Source organism: Pinus tabuliformis, chromosome Q (assembly GCF_031772625.1).
Source record: "Pinus tabuliformis cultivar Carrire ecotype Pingquan chromosome Q, CPIR1, whole genome shotgun sequence".
Lineage (NCBI taxonomy): Eukaryota > Viridiplantae > Streptophyta > Pinopsida > Pinales > Pinaceae > Pinus > Pinus tabuliformis.
The window spans coordinates 392,482,245-392,499,627 of NC_142296.1; the positions used below are offsets into that span (position 1 = coordinate 392,482,245).

Sequence of the window (17,383 nt, forward strand, 5' to 3'; positions counted from 1 at the left end):
TTGAAGCCCATTAATGATTAATATGTGTTTTGTTATTAATATATGGTTGTTAGATTATTGCAACAAGAAATTCATTTTACAAACAATTTTTAATGAATATCATAATGTGGGTCACAATTATAGTTGTGGACATTACATAGTCAATTTTTCATCAATTGCCCTACACTTCCAACAATTTTTAAGTCATCTTAGGTGTGCATCTAAGCTTATTCTCTTGGAAATATGCTTGAGTTGGGCGGAGAATATACTAGAGTCAAGTTAGCTCCACCAAAAAAGGAAGATAGATGTTGCATTCCTTTATACTATCCAAAAATTAAATATTTTGAACCCCTGGTCCCATTAATCACAAAGTCCTTGAGATTCACTTCTTTTTTGACGACGACGAACTTATTCCTTACATAATTGGATGTATCGATGTAATGATTCGTTTTGATCTATCATTGTAGTCACATGTTCATAGGGTAGTTGATTTCCAAGGACCATAGATATAGTGCGAAGTGTCAAATTTGATAGCCAAATATTACGAAGTAAATGCATTATGTACACCGAAGTCTAAACATCAAATCTAAGCCAAAGTGAAGCCACGAATCAAATTCAAACATTAGTAAGAACCAACTAAATCAAAATTGAAGAGTACATTGAGGATTGTATCGTAGAGTGCGTAGGAGAGAAGCTTTGCAATCATTTCTTTGGTAGGAAGGTGAATATGCTATCTGTCTTGCATTCTTTTTTTTTTTAATTCAGGAATACTTGTCTTTTAGAAAACCATGGGTAAAGAAAACACCCACATCAACGTTGTAGGACATGTCAAATCTAAAAAGTTCACCACTACCAGTCATCTTATTTATAAACTTTGGGGTATTAACAAGATGTGATTGAGCATTTCGAGAAGAAATATGTTGAAATGAACAAAAGGTCATTCAAGTATGCCTAGGTGCCTAACAAGCTTAAATATAAGCATGAGCATGGTATTACTATTGATATTTCTCTCTAGAAGTTTGAGACAACCAAGTATTACTGTATTTTCATTAATGCACCTATCCATAATGACTTTATTAAGAACGTGAAAATGGGTACCCCACAGGCCAATCATGTTGTTTTCATTATTGATTGTAACACCAAAAGTTTCAAAGCTAGCATTTTAAAGGATTGATAGACCAGAGAACATGAACTTTTGCCACTCACTATGGGAGTGAAAAAAATTATTTTTTCTTGTAACAATATGGATGCTACCACCTCCAAGTACTCTAAGGCCTATTATGATATAATTGTAAAATAAGTGTCATCATAAACTTGGGGTACAATTGAAATAAAATTTGAATGAGATCAGATGATTGAAAGATCCACCAACCTAGATTAGTACAAGGTTACAAATTTGTTTGAATCCATTGATCAGGTATCTGAGCCAAAGAGACTGCCTAACAAGCCTCTTCGATTTCCGCTACAGGATGTGTACAAGATTGGTGGTATTTGAACTATGCTTGTGGGACATGTTGAAACAGGTGTCCTTAAGCCTAGTATGGTTGTAACCTTTAGTCCCACCAGGATGAAAACTGAAGTTAAATCTATATAAATGCATCATGAAGCTCTATTAGAGGAATTACTCAATGGCAATGTTGGTTTCAATGTCAAAAATGTTGTAGTCAAGGATTTGAAACATGGGTATGTTGCATTTGACTCCAAGAATGGCCCAACAATAGAAGCAACTAAATTTACCTCTCAAGTTATCATAATGAACCACCCTCAGAATATTTCGAATGCCTATGCTCCTGTGTTGGACTGACACACCTCCAAATTTGTTGAAATAATGAAAACGTTCGATATATGATTTGGTAAATAAATTGAGAAGGAGCCCAAATTTCTGAAGAATGGAGATGTTGAGTTTATTAATATGATTACATACAAGCCCATGGTTGTGAAGACATCCTCTGAGTATTCCCCATTGGGTCATTTTGTTGTGAGGGACATATGGAGAATAGTTGTTTTTCGAGTCATCAAGGTCATTGGAAAAAAGGATCACACTGGTGCTAAGATCACCAAGGTTGCTAGCTAAGGAAGAACTGGGTATTGAAATGTAGTAGATTCATGAATATGAGCTAGAGTTAGTATAATTGTCTTTATTAATGTGTTTGTAGTGCCTCTAATCATGGTGTTTCAATTCACTTCATACATCACTATCCTCAGACTCTTTGTGATTACCTAGGAACAAAAACATGACGCTAGAGAAACCTATTATTATTAGTGTCATAAGTAGAATTTGAAGTTTGAAACATGTCAAAAAACTAGGTTAGATTTTATCTATGATTTCATGATTAACATTTTCATGCCTTTTCAATATTTCTCATGCCAGCATAAAATACTTGAAATAGTTCTTTAATGAGAATTATTGCATACAATGTAGTATGCATAAATGAAATTTAGAAAGATATATCTATTATCCACATAAATATTGTGTATGTATCCTATTTGGAAACTTGAAGAGGGATCCTATTTCATTAAGGAGATAAAATATAAAGAGGAATTCTCACTGATATCATGGTGTATTCATTTATAAAATATACAAAAGACATATTTTTATTTTGAATAAGAAGAATATTCTTGTCGCCACTTGGTGAGTTAGAGATGCTAGTTTATTTTACAGTTGAGCATGAGTATTTACTTCTCATGAAAAATTATTTTCTACACAAGATTTTTATCATATTGTTTGGAATCATGGAGTAGGTCTCATCAACAAGCTATCACTATAGACAATTGAACATGGACAACTCATTGCCATTGATTTCAATGGGGCAGGTAAGAAGAGGTTGTTGAAATTGATTCTCAGGACAAGATGGAGGATCATTGTGTTTCCATCAATTCCAAAGGGGGATATTGTTGGCATTATTGTCATTGATGGAAAAAGAGCAACAAAGGGGTGACAAAGAAACAACATGAGAATTGACAAGATGCATTATGTAGCAGAAAGAGGTATGCATGTTGTCATTTGTGGAAAAGGAACAACAAGAGTGGAAAGAGTTTAAGGCATTATGGTTTAGAGGTCTTTGATGTCATTAATGTATGGACATTTGATTTCAATACTTTTTATTATACTTTCTTGATAGAATTGTTTGTGTGAAAGGTATGGCCTAGTTGGATGGAGTCACTGCAAGTGATGTAATACTTGTTCATTGCATACTTGTTGGGTCCATTATACATGTGATGTTGTGATGTCAATTGATATATGCTTATGTTCATGGTATAGTTGTTGAAAAAATTAGTAGAGATTGAACATTATTGTGATGCAAGGTTATGCCAAAGGAAAATATGTTCAGTACATAATGTTATAGATATTGTTATGATGCAAGGCAAAGGCAAGGCAAGGAAAAGACATGATGAAAGGCTATGGAAGAGGAAAATATTTGTAGGATAGAATGTTGTAGAGATTGTTGTGATGCAATAATGGAAAATGTCATTGTTTATCATGAGGCATTAATGCTCAATTATATAGTCACATGTTATTCCTATAAATTTACGTGATGTGGGAATTATGTTGATGTATTTAATATTTATATTTGGCCAAAAAAAATGTTGGCTAGAGCATTTATTTTTTCTTTTAATATTCAAAATTTGGAAAGGAATGAAACAAACTCGTGGAATGAAAAGAGGCAAAATTGTTCACTTCATATTCAAGTTTGGAATACCAACAACCATAAAACCTTGCTTAAAAAAATGTGTGAGGTTGCAAGGCTATTATGTTGGAGAGTAAGAGAATGTGAGAGCTAATTGAGGTGTTCTTCATTAATTAGCTAACACATATATAGAGCTAATGTGAAGCATATTTGAGGAGGAGAAGAAACAAAGAAAAAGATGATGGTATGCAGAGTTATAGACTAGGTAAACTAACATGATGTTTCTTGTATGTATTAGGGGATTATAGTCTCCTTTCAAGTTGTAGCTTTATAAATAATATCTTGATGCCTCTTGAGGTTGGAGCCTCTTGCGAGTTGTTACCCATAGAAAACTTATGGGATTTGGAGCTTCCTTGTTTGTTGTAGCTTGTATATAAATCGAGGTAGCATCCTCCTCTAGGTTGGAGCCTACAAAAAATTAGAAGTAACAAGGGAGTAGGAGCTTGCCTTTTCATCACAATAATAACAAAGTTGTGGTTTTATCCCTTTATGGCTTTCCACTTATATTTTGTGTCCATATGTGTTGTTATGATGTGTTGATGTGATGTTTTGGTTTACTTATTACTTGTTGTTCAGATATTAAATATGTTGGTCATTATGTGTTAATTTGCTCATTTAATGTTTTAGTTAATCAATTAAAATAAAGGAATTTTAGTGTCAATGAATGTACTAAATTTATTCACGCCCCCATTAGTTTATTCAAGATTTCATCCAAGATGAGTGGTCTCACTCATAGTCTTCTAATCATCTCTTCAACTTGCATGTATTTGAATCATCATTTAACTATATTAAAGAAATAAATGAATGCAATGAACTTATATGGTGTTTGAAGGTTCAAGAAAAAAGGAAAGGTCCTCAAGAGGTTAGGGCATTCTTCTCGTAGAAAATTGGTGACTGGAATTCCAGGTGCCTTGGTTACTTTGGCCAATCAGGTTGATTCTTCAAACAACAACTAATATGTGATATAAGATTCATAAACAAGAAATTAAGAACTTACAAGAGAAAGAGCATGAACATAGAAGAGTACAAAAGAACATAAATATACATGTTATGCTAACATATATCAAATGAATTTATAACATGGAAAGTTGTGTACACAATTTGGTTTGTGGGGGCTGTCCACACCTCAGCAAGCATAATAGATTCTCTACCATAAGTTAAAAATTAGAAGAAAATCATATATTAAGTAAACTAATCTTGCAATCTAATTACAAACTCTAAAACTTTCCTCTTTTGAAATGGAGGAAGCACTCTTATTTATGCATTTGTTTGTTTGAGAAGAGGATAAGAAAGTAATAAATTCATATCCAATTTTCTCTCAAGTAGGTACAGCCAATTTGATAATAATTAGAAGATAATTGCCTCTATGAATCTTCTAACAAGTCTATAATATCTTTGATACGAAATCATATCTAAACTTCCATTATTATTCTTTATAGAATATTCTTGAATACTTATCTCAAACATTCCTCAAATCTTCAAGCATTGAGTAGGATATTTGAATTTGAGAATAAGTGATAAAATATGACTTTGTTGGAGTCTTCAAATATTCCTATAAACGTCATAAAACTCATCCAACTTTGAGATGTGAGTGAAAACATGCTATTTTTATAATATGTAATCATAATCTCACTCAAAATGCTAAAATAAATACTTTGTAATATAGTAAGTCCAAACCCATATATAACCATAACAATGGCCTCAATGTAAGGTAACAAAGAAGCAAAAAGTTAAAAGTGAAGAAAAAGAGGTGCAAAGATGAAATTCAGGTGAGCCAACAATTCTTTGGCATGGTCTCTATGTTATTAAATGAGTTCTCAAAAGGGGATTATGAGTTTGTTGACTTTGCTAGAAATCCACGGTTGGAGCATAGTAACAAGCTCTACCTCAAGAAATACTATGTATAGCCTTTTGCATGGTTTTTGTACATATTGTACATAGAGTGTGTGATGCATTTTTTCTTTTTGATTTTTTGTGCCTTGATGGTTTCTTCAAGTTTTCTCTTATGTGTGGTGCTTACTTGGAAGATGTCAATTCCCTTTGTGATTTATGTCAGCTTTGTAGATGGCATCATCCATAGCACATAGAACATATCTTATGATACTTGGTTCCTGTTTTCATGCATCAATGTGTTTGTGAGATTAAGAGGAATTTGTCTTCACCCAATTACTAATAACATGGCAGAGTATAACACCATCATTAAGCTCTTAACCAAGGCCATTTCCCTTGGGATGTGCCACTTGGTTATTCAACTTAGCTTGTAAATTGTAGCATCTTAGGTGAACCATTCTTACTCCAATATGAATCTTGTGACTTCATTACCACTTGAGGGTACATATCTTGGAACAACTTTTTGTCCTCTATTGTTTATTCAATTGTTCCTCGAGACTATAATACACTTTTTGATTCATTAGCAAGCTATACATTAAATTGACATTTGTCACATTTAGTATCAACCCATGAATATAAAAATAATATCATGGAACACATCATTTGAGAAAAACACCACCAAAACAATAATATATATATCATTATTCAAAACAAACAGTTTTACATCATAAATATCATGTTAGTACATAGGTCAAAATAGGGCATCTATGTGACAACCCAAACCCTAGTTTCCCCATGAAATGTAATGTAAATATTTTTACAAAATATATTAAAATGGATTGATTCAAAATGGGCATGGATTCCAAAGGTTGGAGAGGCCACTTACTTGGGATATATAAGGTTTCCTTGTGGAGGAAATATGAACTATTTTGATACCCATTATAATTTGGTTGGTGTGTTTTTAATGGACTGGTTTTCTTAATTTAATTGGGCTGCAAGAGAAGTACGTAGGCACATGCTTCCTTGAAAACAAATACAATACAGAAAGGATGGTAAATTTATGGATCTTCGAGGTTGTGCAGGAACCTAAGGAAAAAGGAATAAAAACTAGCCTTTGAAGGGTTTGAGGATGCTTCATGCATTCAAACACCTATTCTATCATCATTTAGTGAATACAGCAGCAGAGAAGGAGGAACAAAAAAGGAGACATGTAGGAAGAAGAAAAAAAAACAGTGATATCAGTTCAGATGGCAAGATTATTAGAAAGAAGGTATCTCCTAGGTGAGGAATAATGGCCTCTCAATTCCCTATATAGCTAGAGGGAAGAGATAGTCTTTCTATATATTACCTTAATGGTTGGGGTGGATGTTTGTTCCTTACATTCCTCAATAAAGGATCTCTAAATCCTTTATTTTTGGGTGGTTTTACAGTGGATTTTGGATTCCCCAAGTTGGGTGGAACCACTGTGTTTTGTTCAAAGGTTGGAGATTTATTTCTCTAGACTCCCTTGGCATTGTTGGGTGGAGGAAACAAGCCTTTGGATTCCCTATGTGATTTGAATGACTACCATTAGATCACTGGAAGGTGGAGGTTGTTAGCCTATAGATTCATTGTACATTTTGCAATTGTTGAGTAACTTGTGGGTGGAGGAAGGAGGCCTTTGGTGTACTATTTTCAAGTTATAGTTGGTGTTTTATTCCCTTAAACAAGACCTCTTAGTATCTGGAATATTTCTTGGGGGCGAAAAATTCAAGTGATGATTGGCTAAAATTGTCTATGGTTGCATGGAGAGTCCTTTTCCTTAACTCAGTTTCCCTGGAAACTTGCGAGATAAGTGTTCTTGTATAATTATTTACATGATAATGAATGTGTTCACATTTTTGGATTGAAATGGTGCATACAAATTTAAAGAACATGGATTTTTATTTTATTATTCATTTGAATGACTAATATATTATGCATTGTTTGAAGGCACTGAAACATAATACAAGAATGTTGATTTTACTGCATTAAAACCTAATATTAGAACTTTTTTTATTACATTTTGATGATTACATTGAAAAAAACATATTTTTTTAGGGTTCGTGCACAACTTGATAAAGTTGTTGGATAAAATCCAATTTTGTTGTTATGGAGCATTGGGATAATGCTGAGTTTTTCCTTCTCCTTTAACTTTAATAACTTGTGATTTTACATGAGGGGCTTCTCTAGATTGTTATGATAAATGTCCTAGTGTTGGACCTGCATTGTTCACTTGACCAGTATTTGGTCCAAAGGATTTATTTTCACTCCTGAGTAGAGCATAGCCTCATAATAGGGATTGACTTGAATTGAATACCCCACAATTATGTAGATTCACTTCTTCTCTATTTGTAGATTTATTGAATCTCCTTAGGTTAGAAGCCAACATTCTTTCTTATAAAGTTGTTGTGAACTACATGGCGCTCCCTGGTGTGTGGCAGGATAGTTGGAGGCCCTTTATGAGTTCACTATAAGTCCATAGTATGGGTGACTGAAAGGTTTCCAATGCAGACATGCATGGAATTTTCTATCCCTAAGCGGGGAAATTTTCAAGTCCAAGAGACCATCCATTATATGCCTATCCATAAGGAACATGCCTATATTTCAACCCTCAAAAGGATTTCCCCATACCTTCAAAGAATGCCAATATTTATGTGGCCCTTTTGATATCATGTGAATCCCATGGAATCAAGAAGATTAACTATGTTGTAATATGAGAAGGGATAACACTAGTGAGTTCTTTAGCAAGCCATAGAGGCCATGGAAAAATGCTAGCATACATATAAATGATTATAGAACCACTGCAACAAAGCCATAGGTGAATCAATGCTTGAATGGTGAAGTTATAAAATGAGAAAGGGGTATGAGGAAGCTAGGAAGGAATTCACCCTTATGTATCTATTAGGATAACCCTTATCCACCATCCTATAAGATACCTGGCTGTGGAATCTTTATATTAGGTGCCCAAATTTTATCTCATCGTTATTGGGTGAAGGAGGCATGACATGGTGTGGAGGTTATTTTTCACATAAGTTTAACCAGGAAGTTTGTTTGGATGAGTGGGATGACTAGAAATTGGGCCAGCTACACTCACATCTTGGAGGTGGGGAGTGCTTCCATTGGCTGGAGTGGAGCCCATATGGCATCTCATCCTTGAAGCCATAACCCTGTAAGTTAAAAGAGGAACCTTTTAGTAGAGGGGATGGATGATGTAGGTCCAAGACATGGTGGCCTTCGCATGATTTTAACTACAATATCATTAGTTGAAATAAAGGCAACCCTATAGCTCATTCTGTGAGAAATTATCCTGTAAGTTCAAAGAAGGAGCTTGATTTGGAAGCACAAGATCATGTGGAGTCGAGAAATGGTGGTTTCCATGGAATATTGTGCACAATTGTATTGGTGCAGGGTGTGCATGAGATAGGTCAACAGAGAGTATTGACCTCAGAATCTTAGGGGCACCTATAAATAGGGAAATGGGGTGACGAGGAAATGGGCTATGGCGGTAGTTGAGTCAGAATGGTAGACCAACGGAAAAGGGTCTTAGTGACCCCAACATACATGTAAGCTTGATAATGAGATGCAGATAGTTAATAAAAGAAAGTTTGCAACAAAAGTCTTAAGATGGAAGGAATAGGATGACCTTTCCCAGAAGGGTCACCCTGGAAGATCAAAGGGGAGAGTGCATAGAGAATCATTGGGATGGTTGGACTAGGATGACATGGAAGGAGCCAGTAAACAACGGTCTTAAGGGTTGAAGTCTAAACGAGTTGGAGCCACCACTTCAATTGTATGGTGGAGATTCGTCGATCCCATTTTGTGGATTAACTGTTGAGATCTCATTGAGCCCCATATCTTATGATGTCGATAGTTGGGCTACCCCCCCACACAATTCATTGATCTCTTCTAGGATATAATGGTGGAGGTGAACTATGATACCCCATTGGTGATGTTAGTTGGAATAAAGGGTGGTGACGCAGTTGTTATCGGTCACTAGATGGGTGCAGGAATTGTGGCCCATCTTATGGAGGCCCTTGAACCATAGGTAAGAAGCATAATTGTGACAAGGTTCCCTCCCATTAATGGTCGAGCACATTGACCCGACACAATCTAATCATAACCATTGATCTTCCCACTCAAATTGAAGCCATTAGATCTAGTGGTGGATGGTGGGGATCTCCAGGGTATAACGATGAGGAGTATTATATATCTATATATATATATATATATATATATATATATATATATATATGAGAAATTTAAAATTTCATCCCATTATTCTAACAACATAGGAACAATTGGATTAGCGGTAGGCAGCTCACCGAGTGAACGGGTGGGGTGTTGTTATAGATGGTATTAGAGCATCTAGGTTCAACTCTTGGACATGATGGACTCTATCATGGGAAAATGACCAGCAAGGTATCAACAAAGGGGTTTTATATTGATTTTTAGAAATTATCTAAAACTAATGTTTAGGTGTTAAGACCTAGTTTGCAATTGATTGATGGCATGATGGATGAATATGCAATGCAAAGATGATGATGCTTGTGGATTATTGTTCATTATCATGGATATGCTAACATAGCATGTTGTGTTACAGCAAGTTCACCATGTCAGCTCCATAAATGCAACATTCATGGTCATGTCTATGTTTATTTATTTATCACTTGAAGTATCTAATGGGTTTGTGATATCACATCATAAGAAGCAAAAGACAAAAAAAGACACATAAATGAGGACCAAAATGGTATAGTATGGCTATGATCAGTCCCAACATGGGAATGAAGAGCCTAGATTGAATGAAGAAGAAAGTTCAGTATGCCAAGGTGGAGGGGCAAACTCTCTTGATTGACTAGATACTTTGAGGAGCCTAAGGACTGAAGTTAGAATCATTAAGGAAGACAATGAAACGATACTAAGGGCTCAAAAGAGGCAAGTTGTAATAAATGCATTGATCTTGCAAATTCTCTTAGACTTAGAGATACAAAAGCACCTTGAGCTAGGAAATAGTCATAAAGGTAAGAGAAGCCGTGAGGAGTTAGAAGAGAAAAAAAATTAGCAGATGGTAGTAGGTCCAAGAATAAGCATATGAGAAGAGAGTAAATATACTATGAAAGTAAATGTATCACTAAGCACTCTAGAAGGAGGAACCAATACTTATGTGCATTATTCTAGTAGAACTTCCATCTTCACTACCAGAAGGAACCACCATCACTCCCATTATCATCATCATCAGGGAAGAAAGGAAAGGGAGCATATTATAGAGGAAATTAATAAAAACAAAACACTCACATTTGATGGGGAAATGAAAAATTATGAATATGTAGAAACTTGATTTTCTGGGCATGACGATTTTTTTTAGAATTCATGATTATTCTAAAATTATGAAAGCCATGATTTCCATCTATAGCTTCAAAGGTAAAGAAGACATATGGTGGGAAGATATGAAAAATTTCAGAGGAATCATTAAAGGGGACTTGAATTAGAGAGAATTTCAGAAGTTCTTCAAAGATCAATACGTGTTTGTTTGATACTATGATGGCAAGGAAGAAGAGTTATATGAACTCAGAATGGAGAAAATGGTGGATTATGAATATTTCACTAAGTTCCTAGAACTATTGAGGTATGTGCCATATCTCCAAGATGACAAGGAAAAAATTCAACGATTTATTAGTGGCCTACCTCTAGCATTTAAGGATCGAATTGAGATTATGGAATCTCAAATGTTGAATGATGCTATCAAAAAGTTAAAAAATTTCTATGAGGAGGCAAAATGTAGACCAAAAGAAAAAAGTGACTAGGAGGCAAAGGATCATGATAAGCATAAAAAGAAATGGCTAAGAAATACGCAATTAAAAAGGAGGGTAAGAACCCAGTTCCTATGAATAGGTTCCTATAGAAAACTAGATTAGTTGCTAAAGGAATTGTATCATAGCCGAAAACAAAAAAGCAAAAAAAGTAGGAAATTAAGGAGCAACTGAAATTTTGGACATGTGGTGAAAATCATAATAAAAGGGATCATCCACATTAGAGGAACATTGGGATGAATATTTACAGTGACCAAGAGGCTCACATAATGGGTGATGTAGCTCGGAGTTTGCCCGAAACTTATGCAACTCTAGAAAATCACCAAGAAAATCACTAGGCATCCATCATTGAGATGGAAGGTAAGATTTGTAATCAATTTTTTTTTATTCTAATTGATCCCATCTCTAATTATAGCTATATCACCCAAATTTGGTTGAAAAAATCCATTTGACCAAAGAATTGCATGATGAACCATGGTTGGTTTAATTGGAAACAGGAAAAAAAAGAAAGATTAATCATTGGGTGAGATCATGTGCATTTGAGATCAGTGGCATGCCCACAACAACACAATTGAATTTATTGCCATTGGGTGCATATAGTATATTATTGGGCATGGATTGGTTTTCCTTACACGAGACCAAAGTGGACTATTTTGAAAAGTAAATTGAATGCCTAGATAACATAAGTGAAATAAGAGCTTTGCAGGGTAGGAGAAAGCTTGCTTCAATAAGGTTGATCATGATTTTGCAAGCCAAGTGAAAAAACAGAAATGGATGCATGTTATTTGTAGTGCAAGTCTCAAGTGATGTGAGAGATAACAATGATGCTAACGATGATGAAAGTGGGTTGTCAAAAAAGTACCCAATTCTGCAACAATATGTAGATTTATTTATTGCAGGTTCCTAGATTACCTCCTCGTAAAGAGATATATTTCTCTACTGAGTTGGTATCTAGAACAACACCAACATCTAATGCACCATACATGATGCATATTTGTGATTTGGTTGAGCTAAAATTATTGGTAAAAGAGATGTTGGACAAAGGCTACATAAGGCCAAGTGTGTCACCATGGGGAGCCCTGATACACTTTGTAAATAAGATGGATGGGACCCTTAGATTATGCATTGATTAGAGGCAATTAAACAAGGTGGCTATAAAGAACAAGTACCCACTGCCATAAACTAATGATCTCTTTGATTAGTTAAGGGGAGTAGTAGTCTTCTCCAACATTGACTTGAGGTCAGGATACTATCAAGTAAGGATCAAGGAGGAGGACATTCATAAGACTTCTTTCTAAACAAGATACGAGAACTACGAGTTTATAATGGTACCTTTTGGGCTTACTAATTTCCATGCTACTTTTAGGTTTCTAATGAATAGTGTGTTACATCCTTACCTGGACAAGTTTTTCATTATTTTTGTAGGTGACCTATCACTTTACTCAAATACCAAGCAAGGGCATGAAAAGGATATGGCTGCAGGACTATAGTTGTTGAGGGAACACAAGCTCTATGATGTTAACTAATCATTTTGGATTTGTATATTGATAGGATGTTCTTATTTAGGACATTGATTGATTGTTTCTTGTATTTCTAGATATGGAGACATAACTATCTCCCTCTAATTAGGTTTATATAAATACCATCTTTCTGATGAATAATACATTACAAAATACCATTGGTTTTTATCATGAAGTTCTCTAGGCCTGTTTAATAGTGGTATCATAGCACAAGGTTTTGAATGTGCCAAATTCATTATGCTTAGTTGTTCCTAGTTCAAACTCCATTGATGAGGACAAGGTATTGCTATAGTCGAGTTTGACGACATGAGGTGGATGAGTTAGAAACACGTTTGGTGAAGTTGAAAGTCAACAAATTGTTGACAAGTGCGACGGATAGCACAGGACCCTGCTGGTTTTGAAAACTACCTCAGACATCACTCTGGTGGTATTTGAAATTGGGAGGGTGCCCTCAAATTGAATGAGAATTATCAATTTGATATTGTAAAACCACCTACGAGATCACCCATATCATTATCATATGAAAATCCTTGTGTTGCCAATCATCATTGGATTCTTTGAAGCCTATCCACATCATTGATTGAATTCAACAGTTATGCCATGTCGGACCTTTTTTCTTGTTTAAATTTTGATAACCAATGTGGACGCAAGCATCATTGGATGCATCATAATTTTCCCTAACCGTCGATCTTGTATGTCCATTACATGTTCAAAGAGACCACATCACTTACATTTTTGTCATTACGTACTATATATGTATTTTCTATTACATATTGTATATGTATTTTCTTACATATTTTTCATTACATATGTTGATATTGCAATAAGATGATGGAGCTTAGTGAAAAGAGTCACCTTCACTAAGTGGGCCCGCAGGCTATTTTTGGCGCAAGTCTATTTTTAGACTATGTCTATTTTTAGACATATGGATCATGTCTATGGATTGCAGGTTGTTGTTTATGGATGATTGGTCAAGTTGGAAAAAATAGATGGACTTCTATTTTTTATCAAAGTGTGAGTGATCACAGTGTGAGTGATCAAAGTCTATTTTTAGACTGGCTGTCAAAAATAGAAAAGTCAAATATTATTGTCTCATAATAATATTTGGACTATAAACTTGATCTTATTCTCTTGGAGCACTTCATTTTGAGCTACAGAGGTGGAACATGCAGCTGTCAAAAGGAAATGCGCTTTTCTTATGAGTCAGTTGAGTTGTTGCATGCATGACTTCAGTTAGAACTCAATCAGTTGAGTTTGGTGGAGTTGATTGTGGAGTTGATGGAGTTGTGTTCAGTTTGACGTAGTTAAACTAGTTGTAATTAGTCTAACTGCAAATAGACTAATGATGAGTTGTTAAACTAATTATTAACTCATGATGTAACTAATGAATACATCATTTAACTCAGTTCCATGTCAGTGCATGTTCAGTTCAACAGGGACAGGTGGTAGAGAATCAGATTGCTATCGGTTGTGACTATAGTTGTGCACCAGATCTTGCACAATCAAGGGATTGAGTATGCCAATGAGTTTGCTCACGTATTTTCCCAGTATTGTAGCCTTTTCTCACGTCCAAAAAAGTCTGAGTAATTATTTTGAGGTGAAATACGATTTTGGTAAGCCATTCTCATCAGTTCTTGAGCAGGTATTGAGCAGTGGAGGCAGGCAAGCAGTGGAATAGATTTGGAGATCAGATCTGAGCTGTATTGTGTGTAACAGGTGGAGTTGGTACTGGATTGCTTGTGATAAGCATTTTACTTTGTAATGTTAAATGTTCTCAATCATAAATACATAGATAGTTGGGGTTTTTAGCGAGATGCTTTCCCCGGGTTACATACTGTGTTAATGTGTGAATGCTCTTGATGTTTTATTGTTATTGATGCTGCTATATTGATGATCAACGTAGAGGAGCTTATGTATTGTGTATGTATTCCACAATAGTACATGATCAGGATAATCTCTGTTGAATATGTGTTAAATTATTCAAAATTTCTACATGGTATGAGAGTTGTTGATCATCAGATCTACTATTCATGAAGTGTTTAAATTCTATTTCTTCAGTCAGTGTCTGTAATCGGGCTAGGTAGCCTTTGGATTCATCCTTCCTTTGGAAGGTGAGATATCCAGTGAATGCCCATACAGTCAATCTCTATACGAGAAATATTGTGTTCTCATGAATCTTAGATCCGAGGCGGTTGAGTTGGTTGCTGGTGGAATTCGAATTTGCAGCAGTGTTTTCTTGGTGACAACGTAGCAATGTCTTTCAACAGATTGCGATTGGAGTATGCTCTTGAGGGTAACTCAAACTATATTGCATGGAAGGACAGGATGGATGCAGTATTGGATGATAATGGGTTGAAGGAGTTATAGATACGGCTATCCCAAAGCCTACTAATTCTACTCAAGTTGATGCTTGGCAAAAGAAGATCGCAAAATGTCGAAGGATTCTGTTGGAGGGCGTGAAGGATCACATTGTGTCCAGCCTCCATGGAAAGGCTACTCCATATTTGATGTGGAAATGATTAACAGAATTATTCCAAAGCAAGAGCGATCAAAGGAAGCTGGTGCTCAAAGATAAACTCAGAAACATCAAATGCGAGAAGGGTGACAGTATTCCCAAGTATCTCACGAAGTTCACTCAGAGTCGAGATGAGCTGGGAAGTGTGGGGGTTACTGTCGATGATGAGGAATTGGTGAGCTTGGCTCTCCTTGGTCTTCCGAAGAGTTGGCATTCCTATCAGGACTCTGTCAATGGTCGGGAGAAATTGCCAGGATGGGAAAGACTATGGTCAGATCTTGTGCAGGAGGAGATCAGGCGGAGTACCAGGGACGGATCTTCGTCAAAGGGAGCTGATGAAGAGAATTGTGCTTTGGCTGCCAAAGCAAAGAAGGGGAAGAACAAGAAAGCTTCTCATTCCGGTGTGAAAGGCAAGAAGTAGGATATGTCCAAGGTGAAGTGTTTTCACTGTCACCGGCACGGACACTATGCCACTAATTGTCCGCAGAAGAAGAAGAACAAGCAGGCTGCTGGATCTTCAGTAGGAGAGGCTCTAGCCTCACAGTTTGAGCTTGATTTTTCATTGATCGCATGCTTGGTTTCAAGTGTGATGGGATCAGTGTGGTTCTTGGACAGTGGTGTGTCTTTTCACATGACGGGAGATAGAGATTTGTTCTCTCATCTGGAGGACAAAGATCTTGGAGTGCACATTGAGATGGGCGATGATGGTAGATACAGTGCGACCAGTATCGGTACGATTTCCTTTGAGAGGGAGTCTGGTAAACCCTTCGTATTGAAGGAAGTCATGCATGTTCTAGGATTGAAGAAGAATCTTATCTCAGTGGCGATGTTAGAAGAGAAGGGGTATGATGTTGTTTTCAGCGAGGGAAAGGCCTTCCTGCGCAGCAAGACAACCGGTGAGACCCAGAAGATAGGGGTTCGAGTGAGGAACCTTTATCATTTGCATGTAGATGGATGCGCAACAATGGTGGGCAAGGCAGAAGGATTGGTGAGCCGGGATGATGGCGAGTTGTGGCACAGGAGATTGGGTCACCTTCACCATGGAGCCTTGAAGATACTACAGCAGATCACTACAAGGCTTCCTAAAGGCACACTTGCACAGTCAGATCAGTGCAAGGGGTGTACTTTGGGGAAGTTTGTGAAAGCCACCTTTCACGAGAAGGATAGTCGCGCCACGACGATCCTTTAGAGAATTCACACAGACGTCTGTGGACCTTTCTCAGTTGCTTCGACAGGAAAACGCAGGTATTATGTGATTTTTGTTGATGATTTCTCTTGTAAGTGCTGGATCTTCTTCATGTAGAAGAAGAGCGAGACATATTCAAAGTTCTGTGAATTCAAATCACTGGTCGAGAAGGAGTCGAGGAAGAAGGTGAAGGCTCTTAGGAGTGATAATGGTGGTGAATACATCTCGGACGAGTTCAAGGATTTCTGCAAGGCAGAAGGGATTTGTAGAGAGCTCATAGCTCCACGTAACCCACAACAGAACGGGGTAGCTGAGCGAAAGAACAGAACGATCGTGGGTGATGCATAGGCAATGTTGCATGATCAGGGCCTACCCCTTCACTTGTGGGCGGAAGCATGCAATACAACAGTTTATGTGTAGAACCGTTGTCCTCATAGGATACTTGGCATGAGTACACCCGAGGAGGCTTATTCTGGTAAGAAGCCTGATCTTTCTCATTTGAGGATTTTTGGTGCTAATGTTTACATGCATGTGACGAAGGATGCCAGGAAGAAGTTGGAGTCGACCGCAGAGGTTGTGATATTTGTGGGGTACACTGATACGCCCCACAACTATCGTGTGTATTTGCCAGACAGTGGTAAAACTGTTGTGCGACGGGATATAAAATTTCAGGAGGAGAAAGCCATGAAGTGTTCGCTTGAGAGGGAGCTACACTTGCATGCAGATGAGGAGCTATTAGTTCCTAAGGATGAACTTTAGGATGTGGATCAGCCACAGGATGAGGTTCATGGAGTGGACGAGTCCACTCATGCAACGCCAACCATTAGAGGGCGAAA

General features: G+C 36.6%; 1 pseudogene; it reads left to right on the forward strand.

The window, feature by feature from the left end:
- The first annotated feature begins 767 nt into the window (after positions 1-767).
- On the forward strand, positions 768-2,053 carry LOC149219824 (elongation factor 1-alpha pseudogene; annotated as a pseudogene).
- Positions 2,054-17,383: the final 15,330 nt, after the last annotated feature.